The sequence below is a fragment of the Polypterus senegalus genome, chromosome 9 (assembly GCF_016835505.1).
Source record: "Polypterus senegalus isolate Bchr_013 chromosome 9, ASM1683550v1, whole genome shotgun sequence".
NCBI lineage: Eukaryota > Metazoa > Chordata > Cladistia > Polypteriformes > Polypteridae > Polypterus > Polypterus senegalus.
In genome coordinates this window covers 43,661,793-43,688,643 of record NC_053162.1, presented here as the reverse complement: position 1 = coordinate 43,688,643, position 26,851 = coordinate 43,661,793, and the positions used below count along the sequence as shown (strand labels likewise).

The 26,851-nt window shown below is 41.0% G+C and overlaps 1 protein-coding gene across 1 annotated transcript in view; it reads right to left on the bottom strand.

Moving 5' to 3' along the window:
* ripor1 (RHO family interacting cell polarization regulator 1) overlaps positions 1 to 26,596 on the bottom strand; it is a 303,026-nt gene extending 276,430 nt beyond the window's left edge. Inside the window, exon 1 of the mRNA XM_039763032.1 lies at positions 26,513 to 26,596. The gene's annotated coding sequence lies outside the window, so the exon portion shown is untranslated. The remainder of the gene's footprint in view (positions 1 to 26,512) is intronic.
* Positions 26,597 to 26,851: the final 255 nt, after the last annotated feature.

Genomic DNA, 26,851 nt, shown 5'->3' with positions numbered 1-26,851 from the left:
CTTCACATTGTTTACAGCTCGGCACAGTTAAAAAGTAGAAAGACGCAAAGCTGTTTTTCTCATCTCTTCTACTATCAAGTACTGCCAATTAAAAAAAAGTTATAACGTGGCAGTTTCCGCGACAGTCATGTGGACAAATAAATAAAACTTCTCTGTCAGAACACGCCTGGCGGCGGACGGCTCAGCGCTGGAGTCCAGAGAGGAGGGCTGGTAGAGGGTGACGCGGGGCACACGTCTATGGGATAGATTGGCGTGTTTGTGTTTACTTCTTTTCAATATCAGTAAAGTAACTTTCACACAAATAATAACAATTCATAAAGACGATATAAAAATGGCGTCCACAAACAAAGTGATTAGTTCCTGTATTATAATGTGTTCTGTGGTCATACGTAATTTCTGTTTCAAACGCGAAAAGAATATATATATATATATATATATATATATATATATATATATATATAAAGAAAGAAATGGTTTTGGGTTTTAAAACTTTTGACATTTACAGCAAATTTAAGAATGTGTGGAGTGAACGTTACCCCTATATAAGTATTATGGAGGCACGTGAACCAGGCTGTGGGTCTGCTAACTTTAAAATCACAGGGAAGATACTGTAGGTAGGTTAATATTTTTGGTCCATGCCATGTTCTGCTTTTTGATCAATGAGCTGGAAAGGCTTTTATTTCACAGTGACAATAAAAGCTTCATCATCCAATCAATGAGAATGCTGCAAGCGTCAGGTGTAACATTTGTGATACAGATCAGGTAGCGCCATAAAAAGTGATCTTTGATATGCCTGTGTGAAAATTGTGTGAAAGTGTGGTGCAAATTAGGCAGGTGACTCAGATCAGGAATCCATGGTTATTTTCCTCCAGATGACCTGGATGAAGATCAGTGACCCTACTATTACTCCGCCCACCTCTTCCAGCCCCCCAAGATACAGCCAGCCACCAACACGTTGTTGACCAATGATCTGAAGAAGAAGAACTTTTGGACTTTTGCCTTGAAACCCCAGTCCTCTTTTACATTTTTGTGTCTGTTGTTTTACAACTCATAACAAAAATTATTGGTGGTCTGATTTTCTCTCACCTGTATATTTATCCATTACTTAACAGTTTTCAACAGTAAAAATAGCTTTGTGATAAAACATTTACCAGAGAAACACAAAACTACCTAACTGTTGGTTGGACCCACTCTCACTATGTGTTAGGAAAAAAAATTGAAAATGTACAGTAACAAACGCTTCCAGTTTCTTCTAATGGGCATTTCACCAACCATATGGACAGCCTGGAATTGTGTGTTTAAGGGAGACCTACTTTACAAAAGACAGGGTGTCAGCTCAGTGCCACCCATTTATGGCAAACAGAAAACAAACACCAGCCTGGCCAGAGACACCAGTTACCAAAAAACAAACAAAAAATAAAAATCTGTCTCTTATCAGGGGGCTTCCAACGTGCTAAAGGGCCATCTGGTCCACCGCATGTCCTGTTAGGCTTTATAAGCAGGAGTGCCCTTGTTTAAAGAATGGGATGTATTGCTGATCTGATAATGTTGTATATTTTAAGTATCTAGGAATTTTATCTTACTTTGCCATTTTGTTTTTTGTTTTTTCAGTCCATTATATATTTTTGGCATCAAGTTAAAAAAAAGGGGGGGGAGGGGGAGTCTATTGTATTACAGAAGATAAAGAAGAGCTCATCGCTTGAAGCGGAAGGAAGCTGCAGTCCGCACCAATGTTTTCTATGCTGGCTTGTATCCAAGGGCTCAGACTGGTGCCCTCTGTCCTGACTGAAGATGTGCCAACACATAAGTCAAGGTCTGTATAGCCAGCCAAGTTTCAGGTAGCCATGTCTTCTGGCACAGCCCCCTTGCTTGTGCCTTATAACATTCTCATTTGTTTTACTGTAATTCAGGCATGTCAAACTCACTACCACTGGTGGCTGCGACTGCTGCGTCAGCAGGCCGCACTAACAAATACTACTATATAAAGTTACTGTAGCTTTCTTTCCAATACTTAAAACTTTAAAAAAAATGTAACACTTAAAGTTTAAAGAAAAGCAATTTATTTCCATACAATCTCCATACAACAGCGTACAATTAGAGTCTTAGCCTTTTAGCTAGGTCCTTATATAGGAGTCTTACAGTCTGAGATCTATCTCTTTTGTCCCAACACTTGGCATCTCTTGTTAGTAACCAGTTTGTCAATATCAGGCTTGAAATCTTGTGCAGCTGCAACTTTTATGAGGGATGAAAGGTGCTTGACAGTAAGTCTTGAGCGATGTGGGGTTTTGGTCGCTTTCATTAACGAAAACAATTGATCACAAAGACAAGTGCTTCCGAACATAGACGGTACTCTCGATGCCAACTTACGGATCTGCACATACGAGAGTGGAAGGTAAGCATACAAGCCTGGCACACCAACTTTGTTGTATTTTGCCTTCAGAATAGAATCTGACTGCAGTTCAATCAATTCCATTTGGATATTCTCAGGCACATTCTCAGAGTTGTAAGAGTATGGTGACGTAAACAGTGCAAAGTCCTGTTCGTGTGAACTGAAATCACGAAAACGTTCACTGAATTCATTGCTCAGTAATAGAAGTTGGGAAACAAATCCTCCAAAAATCAAATTTTACTTTACGAAGTTTACTTCAAAGTTTATATTGTAAAATAAGATGATATGCAAAAAGCCCCTTGACCTACACTAATTTTACAAACTCAAAATCACAAAAATCTGTTAATAAACAACTCACCAACTTCTCGCGTCCACTTCAGATCTTCAGCTGTAGTCTGCACTAACTGTTCGTTACAGTACTAGCACAAAATTACATAAAACTAGAGCAAAAAAACGTGAAAATATCCATCCATCCATCCATCCTCTTCCACTTATCCGAGATTGGGTGGCGGGGCCAGCAGCTTAAGCAGAGATGCCCAGACTTCCCTCTCCCCGGCCACTTCTACTAGCTCTTCTGGGGGAATCCTGAGACATTCCCAAGCCAAACGAGAGACACAGTCCCTCCAGCGTGTCCTCGGTCTTCCCTGGGGCCTTCTCCCGGTTAGACATGCCCAGAACACCTCACCAGGTGGGCGTCCAGGAGGCATCCTGATCAGATGCCAGAGCCACCTCATCTAATTCTTCTCGATGCGGAGGAACAGTGGCTCTACTCTGCGTTTCTCCCAGATGACTGAGCTTCTCACCCTATCTTTAAGGGAAAGCCCAGATACCCTACGGAGGAAACTCACTTCAGCCGCTTATATTTGCAATCTCCTTCTTTTGGTCACTACCCACAGCTCATGACCATGGGTGAAGGTAGGAACACAGATCATTGCCTTACAGCTCAGCTCCTTTTTCACTACGACAGACCGATGCAGAGCCCGCATCACTGCGGACATAGCACCGATCCGCCTATCGATCTGCCGCTCCGTTACATGAAAATATGCGAGCAATCACTACTCGTGATGGTCAGTTCTGTCCAGTGGCCAGTCTCAGCAGCACTAGCCAGTAGTGTAGCCTGCCAGGCTGCTGCAGCCTAGCACTTCAGTTGCGACGTCGCAGCTCATTAACTTTGGTCAAGGCTCGTGAGGGGGGGCAGTGTCATGCCTAGGGTATCAAGGAGCCGATGACACAGCTGCAACTATACTAGCAGTTGACGTTTCCGGTACCGTAATACCGTGGGAAAACGCGCTTTTGTCAAAAGGCAGAAGTAAGAAAAGTCAATAAGTAACGGCAAAGATGCAGAATGATTCACAAATAATCATAATAATTTTGTACAAGTTTAGTGCTAACTAGGATCTGTCATGCAGGTCGCACAGATTTCTGTTGGTGGGCCACGTGTTTGACATGCCTGCTGTAATTAACACAGAAGCATGCAAGGCTCTACCTTAAAGGGTCTGTTCCACTACTTTATTGGGTGCTCTAATGTCACATTAGACAAATATTGTTGATCCATCAAAGAGCTTAAATTACACAAGAGAAAAAAAAGACAAAATAAGGAGTGTGTTAGGCTACCCTTACCCATAACTGAGCAATCTCCCTATTCCTAGACAGCAGGGACATTGGGTATTGAAACCACAGGACCACAGATACACTGAACTTACAGAGAGGGTAGGAATATGAAAATATGAAGAAATAGGAATAAAGGGAGCAAAGTACTGTACATCACTGTGGTTCAGCACTAACTTGAGTTAGCGGTTACCCTAACTCACAGAAGCCCACATTGGTCTTTCATGTCACAGTGCCTACATGTTTCTGTCCCATCCAGTTTATTAGACTGTAAACAGTGAGACACAGTTAGCCATCAGATTAAACAGGACGTTCTGTTAATATAAACAGACATCTAATTTGAAACTGAGTGAACAACTGAAACCCCTGGCCCTAGCCTGCCGTACTCAATACTAAACCTCCACAGACGATGTCTTCTAATGTGCAAATACCTCTTCTAGACCAATTTAAAAAAATGTCTTACCATCTATACGTAATGGTGGGTTATTAACGTCAGGGATATGCAGATGCCATCTCACGGTCCCAATAATTTCTCAACATGATGCCATGTCTGGAAGGCATAATAAATACAGGGACACGTTTGGGGGCAAAGATTTTAATCTGCAAGTCAGAGAAGGTTGTAAAGAAAGAGGTCAAGAGGACACAGTTTTGCTCCATTTGTAGCCAGAGTCACGCATGCACGCCTGAGGTTCGCCTTCCAGGCATGTCTTAGGTAAAGCCATACCACTCTGTGACACAAGGTTGCTGTTGCCAGTAATATTCTCTTTTCTTTCTCCCACAGCCCTGAGAAACCGCCAGTGAGGTCAACAGACTCCATCCATTCCGACTGGGCTGCTATAAAGCAGAGACACCACTGGCATTGTTCGCCTCATTCTGAACAATGTTCCTATCCACTGTGATAGATGACCGGGGTCCGTGCCCACTTGGGACACCCTTCTGAGTAGAGGACTGGGGGAGAGGACACATCAATGGCAGTACCCCGGGACATGAGAGGGCATCCCCCCTGGGTTGCAACAGGGGACACCTGGACAGCTCCGGAGCCATTGTCTGCAGCACTTCCACCACACACAGAAGTGCTGCCAGAAGATGATCAGAGAGCACTTCCGGGTGCAGTATAAAAGAGGCTGCCTCACTCCATTAAGGGAGCCGGAAGGCAGAAGACAGGGCTTGCGAGAGAGGAGTGGAGGCAGCAGAGAAGAAAAGAGAGAAAGAAAGGAAGGGCTGAGCTATATTATGGGTTTGTGTGCTGTGAGCTGGAAAAGGCAATGAAGAAAATACACGTGTGTGTTTTTGGGAGATTGTTTGTCTGTGTGTCTGTCAGTGTCCAGCCTTCTTCTACACCACATATTGACCTCCTGACAGAGCACTGAACCACCCTGAGTCTGTTTTGCTTTGCTGCACCTTTACATGCCATTGAGCATCTGTTTATTTTGGGGACACTGAATACATTAAATGGGTTGACCCAGTTGGTGCCTCAACATTTTGTTCTTTGGACTGTTCACCAAATCATATGGAGGGCATAGGCCCAATGGTACAATTCAAAGTCAGGAAGGGAGACCCCCAGACATATTAAAGCTTACTGTACATATATTATACAGTTTGTTCATGGTGTTCCTCTAGCAGTTGTATTTTTGTATATTTTGGTCCCTGCTTATTTCTTCTTACTCTAATTCAAAACCTTCTGTTTCATGTATTAATCCATCATTTGATGGTTAGTTTTTCATATTAAATTGTACCTATTGCTATTTGATCTTTGTATTTTTATTCTTTTTTGCACCCTTCTGAATATTTATGAAGCGATTAAGGAAAGGCACTATATAAATAAAATAAATAGTAGTAGTAGTAATGTATGTCCTTAACATTCTTAACTTAATGGTGTTCTATACAAGGAGGCACCTGGGCTAACAGAAACGTCACATTTTCATTTTAGGTTTAACATTGCCTGGTCACAACTCGATGGGACAATAAATACCCAAATAAATAAACTCTAGAGCCTCTGCACACAGATGATCCCAGATGACTTTGCTATCGTATAAATGAGGGTTTCAGATTATTTTTTCCCTGTGGTGGAGTTGACACCTGCCCAGAAGTCAAACACAGTACAACATGAACAGCGAAGTTTTCACTTAATTCCAAAAGAAACCAACTGGAAACGGTTTTCTGTCCTCGTCATAAAGTAAATACTGGAAAAGAAAGAGACATATCAAGAGTCTTCTGTCTCTAACTTAGATAGATAGATAGATAGATAGATAGATAGATAGATAGATAGATAGATAGATAGATAGATAGATAGAATTACATTGTGCTGAACAATGGCAGAAGCTATGAGCAGAACAACAACGGAGATATAAAGTAAGACAGTGATTGTTAATACTGTATGCAACTACATCTACTAAAGAATAACTGACTAGCCATCACTGAATCCTTGCATACTAATTTGGTCTAATTCTGAATCAATTTAACATAAATAAATGTATTTCTTAAAGCCACTCTATTTATGCAGCAATCAAACAGAAATTGCTCCCTAACTTCTCACACCAATAGCCCTTGATACGAAAGCAGGGTTTACAAAGAATGCAGACAGATTCCTGAAAGGTTATGGGATCAGACAACGTAATAACCAGCGGAGGACTCTCCTCTAGCAAACTGCATACTTTAGTGGTTCACTCCTCAAAGGTCAAAAAATGTGGACAACAGGAGGCGCCCGGAGCTGCTAGTAACAGCCAAGCTCTTTTTCACACGCACTCTCAGCTGATATGAAGGAGGGAGTTGAAAGAAACCTGTCAGGAATCAGGGACGCAAACTTACAGCTGTGCAGAACTTGCACTGTGACTCCCTGCAAGTCACCATAGCAACGATACTTTGCAATTAAGAGAGGAGAGTACGTTAACATTCTGAAAGAGCTGGAATGTGAAGAGAAAAATGGAAATGTGGGGGTCTGTATCAAAATATGTGTTAAAAGGTTTAGCTCAAAAGGTACAAGAAACTTTGAATGCAGCTTGTCAACACACTGACTTCTTGCTAGTGTGGCACAACACAAAAGACTACATAAGATTCATAAAGAACACACATTCCACCAGAGATACTCGGCCTACAGCCAGTCCACAACACTTGGAATAGAGTTAGAAAGGTGTTACACATGTGTGAGCGGAGAGATTGCGTGGTGTGTGCTTGTATCATGTGAACCCCCACTTTCCACCTCTGTATCCCTGACCCTGTGTGTGTCTATTTGGTACTTTAGAACAGGAGAGAAAATGTGTAATGAACATCTGTTTAGGTCAGTAGTGAGGAATAACCTCCTGCTTATGTTTATATGTGTGTACAGTATATGTGGCATAAAGCTCTTGGGGACTTGTATTGTATTACTCAGGAGAAACTTGCCATTGAAATTTAAAGCAGAGGGAAATTAAAGAGAAGCACTCTGTCCTTACTACTGTTTATGTTTAGTGGATTACTAAAATCATGATTAAGAAATGACACACGCTTTTTACAGTATATAGCTCCTTTCTACAGCAAATGCCTTTTGAAAGTATTTTCCAAGCACAAATAGCTGGTACAACTCTTTTTATCTTTAAGCTAGATCATAAGTTAAGGTACTGAGATTAAAAACAGTAGGTTGCTGATTCAATTCCCTCCTGTGCCTCACATTGTGACCACGAGTAAGTCACTCAACCTACCCAGCTTCCACTGTAAAAATAAATAAATCCATAAATAAAATGCAAATAGTTGTAATGTATCCTGATGCAATACGTTGACTTCAATAATGGCTTAAGCCAAATGTTAAATAATAGTAATGCACCTTAATAAAGGGTCAGGCGTCTATGTGCCTGTGTTAGTCCAATTGCTGTGTCCCTGTCATTCCAACAGATGGTGCTTCCCAAACATTAATCCTGCTTTTCTGAATCCAATACAAAAGGAGGGCATATAACAGATGTTTTACGCATTGCATGGTGCAATGCAAACGTTAACACCAAGGTTTATGTTAATTGCTGAGATTTCAACCCATCATAGGTGAGTAGCAGGCTAACTCACTTCACTTGCTCTGGGTCACACTGAGAAACAGAGATGGAAACGGAGCCTTCAGCCTTGTAATTTACAGTCCATTTTGTACCGACTATGCCCAAAATGTTACATTTAGAACATTTCACAGCCATGTCAAACTTTGTTGTATGGTCAGAGGAGCTACTGTACCTATAAATACCCAGGTTTGAGGATTTATTAGTTAGCAGCATTGTAGATCCTTTAGTAGCCACCAGCTGGTGAAAATCAAAATGTACCAAGCTACCTCGATGCAAAAAAGTGTGATAGAGTTGTACACTGGCAGGTGATAGAAGAGACCATATGTGATGATAGCCAACAAAAGTGCCGTAAAACCACACTGCCATGTCACGGGGGGCTGTGCTGAAGACACAATTCTGGATTGAATGTCCGAGTCCTGGTGACACTGAATGTGAAAACATCAGACTTCAAAACAGACAGCCCTTAATGTTTACCCAGTTCATTTTTTTAAGCATTTTATTGATTTTATTAAGATCAAATAACATTCCATGCAAGCAAGTCAAGTTTAACAAAACTAGGTTAAAAAAAACAACCCAATGTTTACCCAGTTAAATCAAGCACCCTTTTCTTCATCCACCGTGCAAAATTTTAAAAAAGAGTTAATTTACCCAGTCACTGCAAGAGCAATAAGGACCTTTCGTGATTAAAAAATTCACCATCCATCCATTATCTAATTTGTTTAATCCAAAGTTCTTCCTGTCAGCATTAAGTGCAAGGCAAGAACCAGCTCGGGACTGGGCACCTCTCCACCACAGGGCACAGTTTTTTATAAAGCCACAGTCATGTGGACCACGCTGGGCCAATTCATTAAATATAAATAAAAATCACAACAGTGGCCATCAGAAAGAATCACCATCAAGGATGGCCCAGCATGCATACAAAGGGGTTGAAGAAGGAAAGGGGGCCACCTTTTTAACAATTGCACTTTGCCCTCGGAGGTTGGGAGGAGCTAGAAGGGGGTCTAGCTGGTGACCGACTCAACAGGCTTTGGCAGATCCGACGACCAGTCGCCAAGGAAACGACGCAGACGCATCACGTGGGCATCCGGTTACATTCCCAGCACCAGGAGTAGTGGCGACCACCTGAGTGCAAGCTAGCAACTGATTAACGACGGCTCATTTAAAAGTGAGACCCATGAAGCAAACAGATAATAGATTAACCAGAACTGCAGGGAGAGGGCTGCAGGGTAGTTTCTTTTTTTTTCTCTCCAAAGATTGTCATGCTTGGGGAAAGCCCGTGGAAAACGCAACTTTCTCCGTCCTGGAGAAACCAATAACGGTCGGTGCCAGCTTGCTGATGTTAGGAGGCTCAACACGAGTATGAGCCCCCCGCGCGTGTCTAACGTACATTTGCCACTGGTCAATAATATTAAACCACAAAAGTTGAGCGAACCGCTTTGTAAACACTGCAGCGTGCATCCCTCCACAAGGGTTACTAGTACAGCGCCTGCGCACCCGCGCGCCCAGCCGCCAGCCAAAGCCTGCGAACAGATGGCGCATCTCGTCTCGGCCGTCTCGAGTACGTAATGCGAGTGCAAGTCTGTGCATGTCCTGCGTCAGTAATGGCACTGCCAGTGTGTCACGGAGTGTTAAGCCGTCAAGGTGGGTTCTCTTGTTAACACTTTACAGTTTAGGCGTCCTTAATGCATCCACTAGTCATTTGCTTGTATGTCCCAACAGTTTACCGAACTGCCTGTTTTCGTGTTAATAAATCCTACAAATATCCTACAGTAACCTTTCAATAGGGGCTGCATATGGTGCAGGTATTAGTTACCGACTTTGATTGCGACTAATAGATGTCATATCTCAGTCCCTCAAAATCCTCATCACTCCTAAGATGTTATATTTTTTAAACCACAATTCCCTTTTCCAAAACCAAGCAAGTCACATGCTTAATATTCTTACAGATTTTCTATTGTTTTGACATCTAAAAAAAAAATCCCTCCCCAAACCCTTGAGGCCAGCCTGTACCAGAATGAGTTTGGAAAAAATGAATGTTGTGTACAGTAATTCATCTTTTGCCTTTGGACTTTGGTGACCCTGTGGATAGCAGCTGGCCAGACTTTCAAACAGCTGCATTTCAACATCCTGCACACTAGTATCCATGGACAGTGCCTGTGAAAAGTATTCACCCCGTTAGACATTTGACATTATGTCAAGGTTAAAAAAAAACAAAAAAGATCTCTGCAAAGTGATGTAAATTATTTACAACAATAAAACACAAACTGCTTGATCTCATAAATATTCACCCCCGTCTATTTAGCAGGTAACACCTTTGGTAGCCATTTCAGGCATGAGTCAGTGTGTACAGGCCTCTCTCTCTCAGCTTTGCACATCTGGATGGATTCTGCTGTTTTTCCTCCATTCTTCTTTGCAAAACTCCTCAAGTTCTGCATGGAGATCACGATGGGCCAGTCCAGCCACAAATTCTCAATTGGACCAAGATCCCGACTCTGACTCTGCCACTCCAGGACAATAACATTGTTGTTTTTAAGCCACCCCTGGGTAGCTTTGGCTTTATACTTAGGATGGTCGTTTTCCTCCAGCATTTCCCTGCATTCATTTTATCCTGTACCTTTCTCTGCAGCCTTTCAGGGCTTGCTACAGAGAACCATTCCCCAAGCATAATGCTTTCACCACCATGCTTCACAGTGGGTATGGTGTGTTTTTGAAAGAGTGTACAAAATATGCCGATTAGTCTAGTGACCAAAAAGCTTAATTTTGATCTCAGCAAACCATAGAGCCTTTGTCCAGGTGACTTCAGAGTTCCTTATGTGCCTTCTGGCAAAATGTGTTTTTTATTTCTTCATTCTTTTTTTCAACAGTGGCTTTCTCTTTGCTACTCTCCCCATAGAGCCACAACTGCTGAATTACCTGAGCAACAGTTGTTGTAAGTACGGTCAGGCACTGTAGCTTGTAACTCCTTCAGATAGTTCATATAGTGACCTCCCTCACTGGTTTTCTTCTTGCACAATCACTCCATCTTTGTGTGCTCTAGTCAGAATTGCAGTTGTGCCATGCTCTTCCATTTTCTTTTTAGTTTTATTGATTTTATTAAAATCAAATAGCATTCCATATACATAACTCAAGTTTTACAAAAAAAAAAGGTTCGAAACAAATCAATCCCCACCCCTGAGAAAGAGAGCTAGGCCAGCAGTGTAAAACCTATGCTAGTAAAAATAAGTGAATAGATACATTAATAAATGAATAAAGATAAATGGAGTAAAAGAGGGGAAGAGAACCGGCTTCCTCAATTTAAATGCTTATTCTAAAATGTTACTGATTAGATTAGATTACAATTTGTACAGATCCTCTATGTGTGAATTTGATTTTTTTCCACTTTCAAATAGTGTAAGACATCAGTTACCCACTGACTTAGAATAGCAGAGTTAGGATTCTTCCAATTGCTTCACTATCTTCAAATCCGGAACTTTGTTAAACAGAACCTTCTAGATTTTCCTCATCTTGCACCCTCATCCACGCTGGAAAAAATATTGCTCATTCTCAAGGACTTAAGACTCCATCTCTACAATATATAAAATCCTTTTACAATCCCTCCCTTTCAAAGATCCAAGATGACACTGGGAAAAAGACCTCTCAATTAATATATCAGAAAAGGAGTGGAAAGTAGCAATGCAGAGAATTCACTCGAGCTCCATATGCACAAAGCATACAATTATACAACTCAAAATTATATATCGAGCACATCTGTCTCGACTAAAACTCTCCAAAATGTTTCCAGGGCACGATCCAACCTGTGAACACTGCAAACTAGTTCCAGCCTCACTGGGTCACATGGTCTGGGCCTGCACCAAATTAGCATCATTCTGGACAAAACTTTTTAATTACCTTTTAGACAGTCTTGGACTCACAATCCCTCCTAACCCATTAACAGCTGTGTTTGGGGTTCTTCTAGAGGGGATTAAAGTGGAGAAAGACAAACAAATTGTGATTGCATTCACTACACTTTTGGCACGCAGACTTATTCTGATAAACTGGAAGAATCCAAACTCTCCTCTTTTAAGTCAGTGGGAAACTGATGTGTTATAATTATGTGAATTTCCCCTTGGGATTAATAAAGTATCTATCTATCTATCTATATTATTTGAAACTGGAAAAAATCAAATACTCAGTTAGAGGATCCGTATAGACTTTTTTCAAAACATGGCAGGATCTAATCAGTAATATTTTAAAATAAGTTTATAAAGCACAGAGAATTTATTAATTTAGGTATGTTTACAAGCTCTCAGGGTGGGGATTGATCTGTTCTTAACTCAATTCTTCTTTTTGTAAAAACTTGATTGCTTTGTATGGATTGTAATAAAATTAATAAAATAAAAAAGGATTCTTCCAATTGCACAAGATAAGTCTACGTGCCAGTAGTGTAATAAAGGCGATCACAGTTTGTGTGTCCTTCTCCACTTTAAGCTCATCTGGGAGTCCACCAAACGCAGCTGTTAATGGGTAAGGAGGGATTGTGACACCAAGGCTGTCACCAAGATTTTGGTCCAGAATGATGTTAATTTGGTGCACACCCAAAACGTGGTCCAATGAGGCCAGAACTTGATTGCAGCGTTCGCAGGTTGGATCTTGCCCTGGAATCAATTTGGACAATTTTAAACGAGACAGATGCGCTCGATATATAATTTTGAGTTGAATAATTCTATGCTTTGCCAATATGGAGCTCGAGTGAATTCGGTGCATTGCTGCTTTCCATTCCTTTTCTGCGATGTTGAGTGAGAGATCCTTTTCCCACTGTCCTCTTGGATCTTTGAAAGGGAGGGACTGTAAAATAGTTTTCTATATTACGGAAATGCTGTCTACATCCTCAAGACTGAGTAATATTTTTTCACGCATAGAGGTAGGTGGGAATATTCTTCCATTTCTTAATGATCGATTTACCTGGACCATAATGGATACTCAGTGATTTGGATAGTGTCTTGTATGCCTTCCCTGACTTGTGCTTTTCAATCCTATCTTTACCAAGTTGCTTAGGAAATGTTCTTTTTGTCTTCATTGTGCAGATTAAGCCACTATACGGACTTGTCACACATTCGACCTTTCAGATACGGTGCAGTTCTACAACAATCAAGTGAAACCTCGGAGGGGTGATCTCCACTGAACTCAGTATGTGACTTCTAAATCCTATTCACTGCACCAGTGATCATGTAGATCTGTCATATTAAAAGGGGCGAATACTTACTTTGAGTTTTATATTTGTATTTCATTTAGACCACTTATCAGAGATCTGCTTTCACTTTAACATTGAAGAGCATTTTCCTGTTGATCTGTGTCAAAAAAAGTCAAATCCACTATAAATCACTGTTGTAACAAAAAAGCACTGTATCCCAATTTCGTGCTTCCTCTTTAACTTTTTGTGGTCTCCTTTAAACAGCCTACTTTTTCACATTTTGACGGAATTATGATACTGGTGGTGTGTAGATGGTGTTCGACTGTTTCGGAATTACTATTAAATTGATAGCTCCCTGTAATTTTCTCGAGCATAATTCAAAAGTACTCACATTTTGTAGTGATGCAGTCTTGAAGGTGGCTTCTTCCCAGCATTGCTTTCAATATTCTCACTTAATGTTGGTTAAACAGTTTCGCTGCATATTGTAACAGCTCCTCATAACTCCTTGCCCTGTCACTTTTTAAAATGATTTTGCAGTTTGCACATTATGCTGTGTCTTAAATGGGGGTCTCTAAACTGACCTGGTTTGAATTTTTATGTATGCATACATACATGAATATGTCTGGCATTAGACTGGCACCCAATCATGAGTTGCATTCTGTCTTTTGTTTAGTTGTTAGTTTCTGACCCCTGTGACCCTAAACATGATAATCAGGTTAGAAAATGGATGGCTGGGTAGATGGATATAAACTTTGTTTAATGCAGGATTTAAAATGCCAAAATGAAATCAGACTCTGAATGACCAGTTCAAGGTACCCATTATCCAAGGTATAAATTACTCTCTAGTATAATTACAGAATTAAAGCACAACACAGATTTCCATACTTAAATGTAATGTGAGCCACACTGAACAATGATGATATTTCTTTACCTGTAATTATAATAAAACTAGCACAACCACTTTTTCTTCCACACTTACCAATTTCCTGTAAAAAAAAAAAACCAAAAGTCTTGGGTTCAGATCTCAGAGCAAACCCCAGATATACCATTTTATTTGTTAACTTGGAGATGGACTGGCTAATCATGGTGTTGTAGTGAGTTGCACTGCTGCCTCACAGATCTCGTATCTTTCATTGAATTTTATAACTGCGTAGGTTTTCCTATCACCTCCACAAAGATATGGGTCAGCCGGTTTTCCAGAAATCCCACACATTTCAGTTTAAAAAAAAAATAAAAATAAAATACCAGCTGTACCCATGTTATCCAGGGGACACTCTGTAAAATTATTTTGATGTAATATTTTGTGAGGGGGGAGAGGTGTCAATTTCGACACTGCATTATTTTTTCATCAATTTCACAAGACCATATAAAAAGAACTAAGCCACCTAGCAGGCTCAAATTTTGCATACTGGTACCTTGACAGGTATAGTACGTAGCAAAATCAAAATATTTGGTCCAGTTTACACCACTTGGTAAAAGCAGACCTTCAAAAAATGGAAAATAATATTTTGCATCCTTAGCTTTACCATGTTTAGGCTTTCAGAAAGCATTCTTCTGACTGATACGGCCTGCTGAACTTGTTACCATGTTTAGTTAGCTACACAGGGCTTATAACAAAGGTTACAAACAAACAAGAAACTGCATTAGGGTTTAACAATCAGACCTCTCAAATTTGAAAAAATAGCATTTTGGGTCTAATATTCAGACTAGCCTGTGGTGGGCTGGCATCCTGCCCGGGGTTTGTTTCCTGCCTTGTGCCCTGTGTTGGCTGGGATTGGCTCCAGTAGACCCCCGTGACCCTGTAGTTAGGATATAGCGGGTTGGATAATGGATGGATGGATATTCAGACTAACTTAATGTACTGTGGGAATGTCCAGACATTTTTAAAATTATTTTTCCTGTATCCTACATGGTCCCTACCTTCACAAAAAACAAGTCTTACTTTTCTTATGTGAATCTTTCATTTTTATTTTCCATTCTAAACATGTGTTGAATTCACCATTTGTCAGTAATGAATGATAATCATCAAGTTCTTCACTCGCCCACCATATTCCCTCTCCCAACTTCAACCGCCTGCGCTACACGCCCGCCACTTTACGTCTCTGCCGCTTCACGTCTCTGCCACTTGCGTATTTGAATTTCACTTTCACAAAACAAGAAATCTTTTAATTCTCGTGGATACGCCTCTTCATTGGGATGAAACACTACTTTTCCCTGCTGGCAACACGATTTAGACGATCTACAAGACTCCGACTTAAAGTTCAAATCTGAACAATATATTCAGTCTCTTTTCGCTGTTCTGTTATTTTACCGAGTAATAATTTCCATTTGTTTGCACTAATGCGATCTTTACTATCATTTTTTTGAGACTTTCAAATTTTAGTACTTTCATTATCTCTAACCTGCTCTGCATGTGCATCGCACCAATATTTTTGAATTCTTTACGACGTTCTACTTTGTCATCTACTCTTTGTCTTTTATTTCTGGCCCCAGGCGTGGTTAAATCTCTTGGCACAAAAGTATCTCTCTGAATAAGTCACGTCTCGTCTCACCCCAGGATTTTTTTATATAATAGAGAAAATAAACCACCAAAGGCACATTAAGCATAAACACATGAACAACAGAAAAAAACAAAAAAAAAACTCCAGACGGCTTGAGAAAGAAATAAAGTCTGCAGGGGTTCCAGAGCACGAGACCACCCAGCCGCCAGTGGTGAATATTGGGACAGTCAATTGACGGTCTTCACCTGGCTGACTTTGAGTTTGCCATCTTCTGTAGGGAACATAAAAGTGGTATCCTCGAGTCCCAGGTACTCTTTTGGCCATGGAGAATCACATTCTCTGTGCAGCAACATGAGACAGGATATTGTCATTTGTTTGACATTTTTGATAACTTACTGATTAGGGTGCTCTGATTTTTTGTTTGAGGTTTCTGCCGTTCAAACCCTGATGCAGTTACTTTTTCGTTTATTGCTTTTTCTGAAGACCTATACAGCTATCTGAATAAGGACAACAAATCAAGTCTGTGTTAGTTGCAAATGTGTGTTTCTGAAGCCTAAACATACCTAAGCCAAAAACTCAAATTAAATTTTGGTCAGTTTCAAGGGGCTGCTTTGACCATGCAGGGTCTTCTGGACCAAATGTTTTCATTTTGGCACACACTATACCAATTAATGTACCAGCATGCAAAGTCTGAGCCTGCTTGGTGGTTTAGTTCTTGAGCAATGGACCTGTGAAATGTGATGAAGACAATGAGGAGGATAAAATCAACACCCCATCCCACTCAGTAAACTGGCTGCACCTTGGAAAGTCTTGATCTTGCATCAACAACTTTTACAGGGTGTCTCCTGACTAACAAGGGTACATCTGGTATTTTTTTTTCCAAAGTGCATGGGCCACTGGTTGATTTGGCATGGAATGGACCCAAATGGAACTGCGATTGTCAACTCCAAAGTTGGAGTGAGTGCGTGGATCCTTTGACAGACTACCACTCTGTCTGGCGTTACTTCCTGCCTTGTGCGCACTGCTACCAGGAAAGGCTCTGGCTCCAGAACTGGAATGAGTACACTGGAGTGTGTGTGTGTGTGTGTGTGTGTGTGTGTGTTTGTGTGTTACAGGTTGCTTTCTAAAACATACTTTTTTACTAAACTCCGGAGAAGCATTTATCATCTAATTTGAAAGCAAAACATTTTCTTTGTAAAACAGTGTTCAGCAAAATGACTCCTTTTATTGGCTAACTAAAAAGATTACAATATGCAAGCTTTCGAGGCAACTTGGGCCCCTTCTTCAGGCAAAGATGTAATCATTTATCTTACTACTATCATTACTACAAACATTGTTCAGAAGCTCAATTCAAAAGCAAAGAAAGATTCAGCAAATGTAGGTTGACTATCACTTGTCTCTACATAAAAGCCCCAAGGTGTCTGTCACACAGTAGGTCTGTTCCATTCTAATATGCTGCTCAAAGAATTATTATCCATCCATCCATTTTCCAACCTGCTGAATCCAAACACAGGGTCACAGGGGTCTGCTGGAGCCAATCCCAGCCAACACAGGACACAAGGCAGGAACCAATCCCAGGCAGGGTGCCAACCCACCGCAGGACACACACAGCACACACTTGGGCCAATTTTGAATTGCCAATCCACCTAACCTGCATGTCTTTGGACTGTGGGAGGAAACCCACGCAGACACGGGGAGAACATGCAAACTCCACGCAGGGAGGATCCGGGAAGCAAACCCGGGTCTCCTAACTGCGAGGCAGCAGCGCCACCGTGCCCCCCAAGAATTATTACTATATTGCAACACATTTTGTTATTCTTTTTTAGAAAAAAAAAAAAAAAAGTTATCTGCCATCTCCATACCAGGAGATCTAAAGAAAAAAGTCACCTGTTGATAATGACGTTAAAATCTGTGCTTCACATTATTCTCAGCCAGGCAGCACAGTGGTTGGTGCCTGATGCCTCACAGATTCAGCCTCCTAGTTTGAAATCCCCATTTGGTTGACTTGTATGTGATGAGTGTGTTTTCTTCAAGTACCCGTTTCTTCCTCTTTAAGCCATATCTTGAGCCAAACTGGTTATCTTAACTTGGCCCAGTGTGGACCGCATGTGTGTCTGCAGCTCTACCTCTGCTTCTTTTCCAGTATCACGAATTTCACATTCCATGACTGTTGTGTTGGATTAAATGTGCTTGAGAAAGTGATTTTATTATCCTCAGCTCCGCCTATTCGTGCCTTTGAATTACACTTACTGACTTTTGCAGTCTGTTAAATTTTGCACTGTTGGAATCTTTACATTGTGGCTGGTGGCTGCTGCACTATACACTCTTATCACACATCAGCTACATCATTTTATTTTTAGTCTCTTGTTTACCATCTTTGTTATCCTGCTGTAGAGTTTAATTGTTCATCCTTAACTATGCAATCAACAAAACTGACTGAAAAAATAAATACACGAATTGATGTCAGAAAAGATGTATTTTTACATTATTATTTGAAAATAGCAAAGACACATAGAGTATGTTACAATTAACATCAGCTACCTGGTAAAAGCAACTGCTCAATCATCTTCTTCACCTCAGAGTCACCATGTAAGGGCATGTTAGGACCCCTTGTTTATATTAAATTTAAACTACTATGTTGTGTTACTTGTTTACAGTGAAGCTATTAAAATAAATAAATAAATAAATAAATAAATAAATAAATAACACAATACAAGCAATGTCATTTCCTCACACTGGGATGTTGGTGTCACCTAATAGTAAAATATCACAAATTGTGACTTTCCACCAAAATCCATTCACAAAAAAACAGAGCAGGAAAAATAAGCTCTTATGGTCCAAAAAAAAAAACCAACTTGCATAAGTACCTTAACCTACATTTTATTATAATAAAAAATCTAAATTCTAGTTCTGTTTTATGCAATCAAATGAAGCAATACTATGGTATAGACAACAAAACACAGGTATTTACAAGAAGGTATTCTGCAATGAGAAAGAACACAATGACAGGCGCTGAAGAGGGAGTGGGCACCCTGTGTTGGGCACCTTGTGTTGGGCACCCTGTGTTGGGCACCTTGTGTTGGGCACCCTGTGTTGGGCACCCTGTGTTGGGCAATTTTGATACGCGTTATGATAAACACAACATGTGGCTGACCTCATTTGTATCGTGCTGCCAAGCTGTTGAATGCGGGTGCAATTGCTTTTCTTAGGCAGGGCATGTCAAGCTCCTTCCCAAGTAAATCTAGAGAGACATGTTGGAAGGTTAATCACTTATAAGCACTCAAATTGCACACTTTGATATTGTTTTGTATATAGTAACGTGAGAACGCACTTTATTTATTAAAGGGTGGCACAGAAGTGCAGTAGTTCAAAAAGCTGGCCCACATTTCAGGAACATGGATTCACTTCTCAGCCTGGTTACTGTGCTCACTTTGCACATTATTGCACATTATTACATGTCCACCTAGGTTTTCTCTCTATGCTACATTTTATTCACACAACTGCTTATGTTTATTTGGCTTCTACAAACTCTTCTTTAAAGAGCAAATGTGTATCTACTGTACTTCCACAATTAGATCTTGCCTTGAACCTGATAATTTTGGGATGGGTCCCAGCTTCTCTTAACTTGAAATGGAAGAAATAAATGAATGATTTATTTATTTTTTTTTAAAACACAAAATGTTTTTATCCTTTTGTCTTGTATTATGGCCTACCAGTAATGGCGCACTGCACGATAACGTGCAGGTAATTAACTTGACGTGAGCATTCCTAGTTTTCATCGTCTTTCTCTGTACGTTTAGCATTTGTTTGCTCAGACGCTGATGCGCTTGCTGTTTCCTGAGCAGCTCTTCTTTTCTCCACCCTAGCGGCCCACTTCTTCTTGTCTTTCGTCAGCATCTTTTCGCGTTAAAACTGATTAAGTCAGTGTTTGTGTTGCAATTACTTAGTATGTTTTCTTTAATTTTTTTAACAGGTGCCCTGCTAACCGCTGCCGAGAGTTGATTCTACGATAAAATAAAAAGAATAACAAACTTGGAAGTCAATCATCACCCCGAAAGCGGACAGTAGACGTCACGTAGTATGTGTGTACCAAATTTCAGGTCAATAGTTCAAACGGTTTGCAAGCTACAGGCGATTTAAAATCCTGGACAGACAAACAGACAGCCACGGTAGCGTATTAAATATAAAGATTATTGATCCTAACATGCAGTATAACACAGCTTCATGTTCATTTAAAACATTGTCAGCACGCTGCAGAAATAGGTCAAAGTGAATTTCCCCTTGGGATTAATAAAGTATCTATCTATCTATCTATCTATCTATCTATCTATTGAATTTGTTCTTCTCTGTCTTGATTACCACGATTCAACACAAGGAATCCTCATTTTTCACTTTTATGAGTGAAATGACGTTTGTACCTCATTTAGCTCTAATTCAAGACAAACTAAAAGCAGCAATTGTCTTTTTACATTCATTTACACGCACTACATTTATATTAATGATTAAGAATATTGATTTCACTAACTAGCTGTAACACTATTTATTCATTTCCACGTATATATTTTCTGTTTTCTTTCTCCAGTAAAGAATTGCAGGGAGTGCAGGTTTGTTCTAACAGGAATCAGTTGTGGACAGGCTGCCAGTTCACTCACATTCATTCATGCCAGGCCAATTTATTCTTCTGAATTTGGCGGACACCTTTATTCAAGCTACATGCTAAAGCTGTTTTACAGATTTTTTTATTTTTGTATATAAACGCTTAGAGCACAGGCTGGTGAAGACCGTCATGGGTGGTAATTAAACCAGCAATCTTCGGGGTTAATGTCCAGTGGCTTAACCATTACACCACACTGACTGCCAAAAGACAATATACTGTATTGTTGTTAATTGTCAGGGATTGAATCACAGACAAACTCTAGAGTGAGCTCATTTGGTCTGACAATAGGGTTTTGGCTAAAGCAATCTCAGAACAATGTGGCTGGTCTGACAGTTTAGGGTTTTCTCGCATTATTATAATAAGAAGTGCACAAAGCATGCTCCTCTCCACAGTTCTTCAATAACAATAAACCATAAACCAAATCACAAATAAACCAATCCTCCACTCCCAGACACTTAGCCATCCTGCCTCCCAACTCAGCTCAGTGTCTGGGCTTTCCCAGAGTCCTTTAATACCCCATGACCCGGAGGTGTTCCTGCCCCACAGTCCACAAGTCCTTACCACTTCCGGGTCAGGCTAAAAGTCTTTCCTCGTCATGTCTCCCGTTCACGTGACCAGGACGCACTTCCAGGTTATAGGGCACATAAGAGTCTACGCGCCTCCCTACAGCGACTCCTTGTGGTCTCCAAGGTATCCAGCAGGGCTGTGTATAAAAACTACAAAGTCCATGAGGCCCTGCTGGAACTCGGGGCACGTCCATGCTGTCGGGAGAGCTCCTCCTGGCGGCCTGGGGGTGAGGGCCGGCAACTAACTCTTGCCGGACATCCATCACACTGGGTTTAGGACTGTGCCATGTGATGGGGTAGATTCCCATTTCTTGTGAGTCCTTGCCTTTAATTCTAAGCTGTCTGCACAGAATCCAGTTCACCACAGCTCTTTATTTAAAAAAAAAAAAAAAGTGCTGTTCTAGTGTGCAGCCTAAGTTTGGTTCCTGCTTGATCTTCACTTTAAACAATGGCTCTGTAATGTAATAAGCACAATTCATTTTTTGTTTTTATTTAGCCATCCTCACATTTCACGTTAGATTCCCTGGCAAACCTATGAGTTAACCTCCAGCGGTTGCTGCCTTGTGCTAACTGATCCTGGAACAGATTCCCAGCTATCCATTGGCCAACTTGTGTCATCCAGTGTAGGGCTACAATGGGTACGGATTAGGGGCAGAGTCTACATGGGAAGCACTGAGCACAGGTTAGCAGTCAATCGTAAGGCTCACTTGCACATATTGGTCATTCTGCGCCCTGGATGAGACTACAATGTGCCCCCCTTACCCCCACGTCTTTCATGGGCACAGCAGTACTCACAAGTGATGAGCGGTGGGCCTTTAGCGCCTGCTCTACTGCGGCATTTTTTTTCCTGCAAAGTGCAGAGGTAGTTGATTCCAAATATGTACAAAGGGCATGTAAATGAATGTAAAAAGGCAATGGCCGCTTTTAGTTTGGGTACAAACGTCATTTCACTCATAAAAGTAAAAAATGAGGATTCCTTGTGTTGAATCGTGGTAATCAAGACAGAGAAGAACAAATCCAGTAACTTTGACCTATTTCTGCAGCGTGCTGACAATGTTTTAAATGAACATGAAGCTGTGTTATACTGCATGTTTACGATCAATAATCTTTATATTTAATACGCTACCGTGGCTGTCTGTTTGTCTGTCCAGGATTTTAAATCGCCTGTAACTATTTGATCTATTGACCCACAATTTGGCACACACATCGGGGTGATGATTGACTTCCAAGTTTGTTATTCGTCTTTTTATTTTATTGTAGAATCGACTCTCGGCAGCGGCCAGCAGGGTGACCATGCAGTGCATGTGTGCGAGCGGCGTTTTCATTTCCTACCACCTTTGCCGTCACTTCCCCTACCTCTTTATATGTTCAATCATTCTTGTGCCAGATTAAGTGAAAAATTAAAGAAAAAACGTACTAAAGTAATTGCAACACAGACACTGACTTAATCAGTTTTAACACAACGAAAGAAGAGAAGAAGCGGGCCGCTAGGGTGGAGAAAAGAAGAGCTGCTCAGGAAACAGCAAGCGCAGAGCAAATGAATGCTAAACATACAAAGGAAGAGTCGGAATGCTCACGTCAAGTGTATTCACTGCACGTTATCGTGCAATGCGCCGTTACTGGGCTTCTATAAAAATTAACATCATAATATTGTTGGTCGGTCTTTTGAATTGTTTGGCTTTATTTTATGTTTTTTTATCTGTTTTGCACATTTAAGACCTGTAAAAGGCGCTATATAGCGCCCGACCCGGCACAGACCACGCAGAGGCACGTGTACACAAACACACAGGCCTTTATTTTTCTTCAGCTGTCTGACACGTCTTCCCCATGCCACACACCTCAAACACAGTCCCAAAGCTCAAGCAATACTCTTTCCCTCTCTGGTACCACCGCTCCTCTTCCTCCCGATTCTGGTTACCCAGTGGTGGCTCGTTTTATACCCCACCCAGAAGTGTTCCGGGTGCTTGACCACCTGGTCCTAATTGTACCTCCGGGTGGGGCTGAAGATTCGTGAGTCGTGGCAGCGCCCCCTAGCGGCCATCCCCTCTCCCAACCAGGCTGTAGAGGACTCCATGTCCCAGGGAGCCACGTGGGAGAGGGGGAAATGAACATTGGCCAGGGAGGCTGCCACCTAGCGTCCCGGGGGAGGTAATGAGCTGTCCATGATGGCTCCCCCAGAACATATGTATGTAGCAGGGGCGTCCCAACCGGGCATGGGACCCGGCTGTCCGTCACAGACCTCACGTCATTGCTCAGATCGCAGCTTATCTGTTTGTTTGCCAATTAAGCAAAAACAACTAAACTGATTCTCACCACATTTTGCAAGTAGGTTGCTTTTGGTCTAACTTACTTATAAACTACCGGCTATAAAGCATTTCAAAAATGTAATTGAGTAGAGGGTTTGTAATAGGGGGCAACCCAAAAAATGTTGCCTTGATACATTACAGTTTAGTTGATATTAATGAAGTTCAGCATGATTAATAAAGATGAACCAACTTAAAATCCAGGATAAAGTGGTGTTTTAAAAATGAATAATGGTAGCTATAATAGTCAAACTTCATACATTTCAAACGGATATTACTGTTTATACAACTTACAATCTTCTCAACTGTAAGGCTTTCAAACTTCTGATCAAGAAACAGGGTTGTAATTGGGTTTGGGGAGCCTAAAAATCAAAATGTGCTGTCAAGCCAAGATGCTTCAGCCCATTGTAATGAATCTGACATATCGTTTCGGTTTGGACCCACTTAGTGAAGGCGTTAGTGAGTCGATGGCGATAACGGCCGACACAAAAAAACAACAAAAAAAAATCACGAATCACTCAAAAACAGGGGTGGGGATCGATCAATTCTTCTTTTTGTAAAAACTTGATTGCTTTGTATGGATTATAATAAAATTAATAAAAAATAAAAATATAAAAAAATTTTATATATACATTATTATTCATACAATTTCAAATATAAGCTTCATTTAATTTCAGGTGTTCAATGGGGAGTTGGAATGGGAGGCCCAGCACCACAAACACTGCATTACCCTAAACAGGTCAGTGGATGTTTGTAAAATAGGGCCCATATATTACAGTTAACTCCGCTTAACATACATTAGAGGATTTCTGGAGTTTCATCGTGAATAAGAGAATCAATAGAGGGAACAACATATCAGCCAGTACAGTAGTTTGCCCAGTTTCACATCCCGTATCAGTGATTCAGTTACTCGATAAGCCATCCAGTTTTTTAATGTGGGATTTAACATCCATTCGTGAAAGCAGTAAGCCAGGAAATACAAAGAAGTAAAGTTCATAGTTCCAACCGAGCAAAGGAGTTACTGCAATTGTGGAATCCACTCATGTACAGAAAGAAAAAAAGTCTTAACTCATGAGAAGAGAGACATTGATGTCAACGTCAATGTCAATGTATTTATATAGCACATTTAAAACAACATAGGAATGCTGTGGCCAAAGTGCTTTACAAGAAAAGAATAAAAACAAACACAATAAAACATAAATAGTAATAAAATATATGAACATAAAATATAGAAATAATGTTATATAATCACAAAGAGGAAACCATCAGTATTACTGAAGGTCACGGAATGCAAGTGAATAGAAGTGAATTTTTAATCTCGTTTTGAACAGTTCAATTGTAGACGACTCCTTTATATGATGAGGTAAAGAGTTCCACAGGCGAGGGGCAGTAGCTGCAAATGCCCTGTCTGTCCCCCTTGGTTTTACATTTGGTACAAGGGACAACCAAAGACAACTGACCAGAAGATCTAAGCACTCTGGATGACTGGTGTAAAACACACAATTCAGATAAATAGGCAGGAGCGAGCCCATGTAAAGATTTAAAAGCTAGCATCAAGATTTTAAAATCAATTCTAAAACTGACAGGCAGCCAAGTGTAAAGAAGCTAAAATTGGAGAAACAGAGTCTGACTTCCTTGCCCCATCCAGAAAAGTTGATACAGAGGTTAGTGTAGCTTATGGAAGTGTGAGCAATTGAACAAAACACACGTACGATAGTTGCTTTCTTTCCGCACAGTAACCCACCATACAAACGTACTAAACGTACTAAGGAACTTCAGCTCGCACTTGATAACGCTAACCAGCTCCTGGTCCTGCGCCAGGCCTCCACTCACGGGGCTCACTTAGCCAGCCTGAGCTCCCCAAATATCCCATCAAGCGCACTCCTGTCACACGCTGTCGGGTCGAATGTTGCTTATTGGATTTTTGGAACTTTGTCACTCTAGCATTTCAGACAGTCCCTTTAATATTATGGTCTGCAGGCAAGAGGCCTAGCTGTCCTGTTGTGATGCAACACTGCAATTACTAATCCCTGATATAAATATGTATGATCACACAGTAAACCAAATAAACCTGTTACATCCGGTATGCAGTCAATAGTATTCATTTATTTATCTCTTTAATTGCACTCGGTATCATCGGCTGATATTCCTTATGCTTTTTTAAGTTTAAGAAAATGGACGCATACATGATGTTAGACGTCACTTCATTGATCTTACAGAGAAGGTTTGACAAACTCGTTGGCTGATACCCCTCCTTCCGATCATACAGCGACACCATTATTATTATGGTATTGCTTCACATAACGTAGTGGAAGGAGGAGTGAGAACTGTGCAACAGGCGACAGTGCAGTGACTGCAAGCATTAATGTCTTTTAGATGCAATTCGTGTTTTGAAATGTGGGGATAAAAATTTAAAGAAAATAAAAGAAAGAAAAAAAAACAACACGCGGAGAACGTGCAGACGCCATATCTGAAGCTCCTGGGCGGGGTTCGGACCCTGGACTGTGGAAATGTTAGGCAGCACTACTGACCCTTGGTCAAAAAAGTTATGCGAGAGACGCAGTGATTAGCGCCGCTTCCACACGAGGGTCGCGGATAACTAAAAAAAATGAGTTAAAAACGCATGACATTTTAATTTACCCTTGCACAAATCACTTTTTTATATATTGGTTTCGGATTATCGATGGTTCACTTACAGGCTTTAATTTGCGCCCTAATTCTAACAAGCAGCTTACACTGCACCTAAGGAGTGCGGCAGCTGTTCCGTACCCTGCGATCGCATCCCATCAAATCACATCGCGAGTAATAAAGTGAGCAGACAGCACGCGCTAAACGGTAAAATCCACCAAGGCAAACGAGTGTCCAGAAAACATTCTTCCGCTGCTTACCTGCATGCTCGCCACTGAAACTGGCGGTGTTGTCCAACACTCTTGCCAAAAAAAAAAACTTGGTACAACGTGAAACTCGATTCAAAAACAACAACCTCGTAATTCAATTTCAATCTAAAAGTAAATACCTGACTTCGACTTCAGATCACAACACGAGACAGCAACTCGCGTTGTGTGCCAACTTCACTTATCAGATGTCACAGCAGGGAATCTCATCATCACACGAGCTGCAGCGAAAGACTGCCAAATAAATCTTCGACGGTCTGAAGTAGCTTCTTTCCCCGTACACTGGAGCCCCCGACTCCTACTTCAGGGACCGGTGAACAGGACGCTCGAACGAACTGTCCGCTGTCTTACGAAGAAGCCTGGGCAGGTAAAAGGCTAGGAGGATATAAAGTTGATCAAACTCACCAGTTTCCAGAAGACTCGACGCTGCGGTCCAACACAAGCGTGACACACTTCACGCTCTCGCATTCAATAAAAGAGAAAACTGGAAAAGTCCCGACTCGCTCTTTAGCGACACTATTTTTAAAACACAAAAAGAGAGAGTGTAGAGAGAATCATCGGGGGGGGGCGCGCGCAATACCAGTCGGCGCGCTCTCGAGGGGCCGGCACTTAAAGTGACCCGATCCGCTTCACTGACAGCTCGGCGGCGTCTTAATATTGGTGGTTTTTTTTTACTGTTGTTAATTATGTTTCAGTACTTAATCACGATGATACTAATAATAAGTGCAGTCATAAAATGCAATA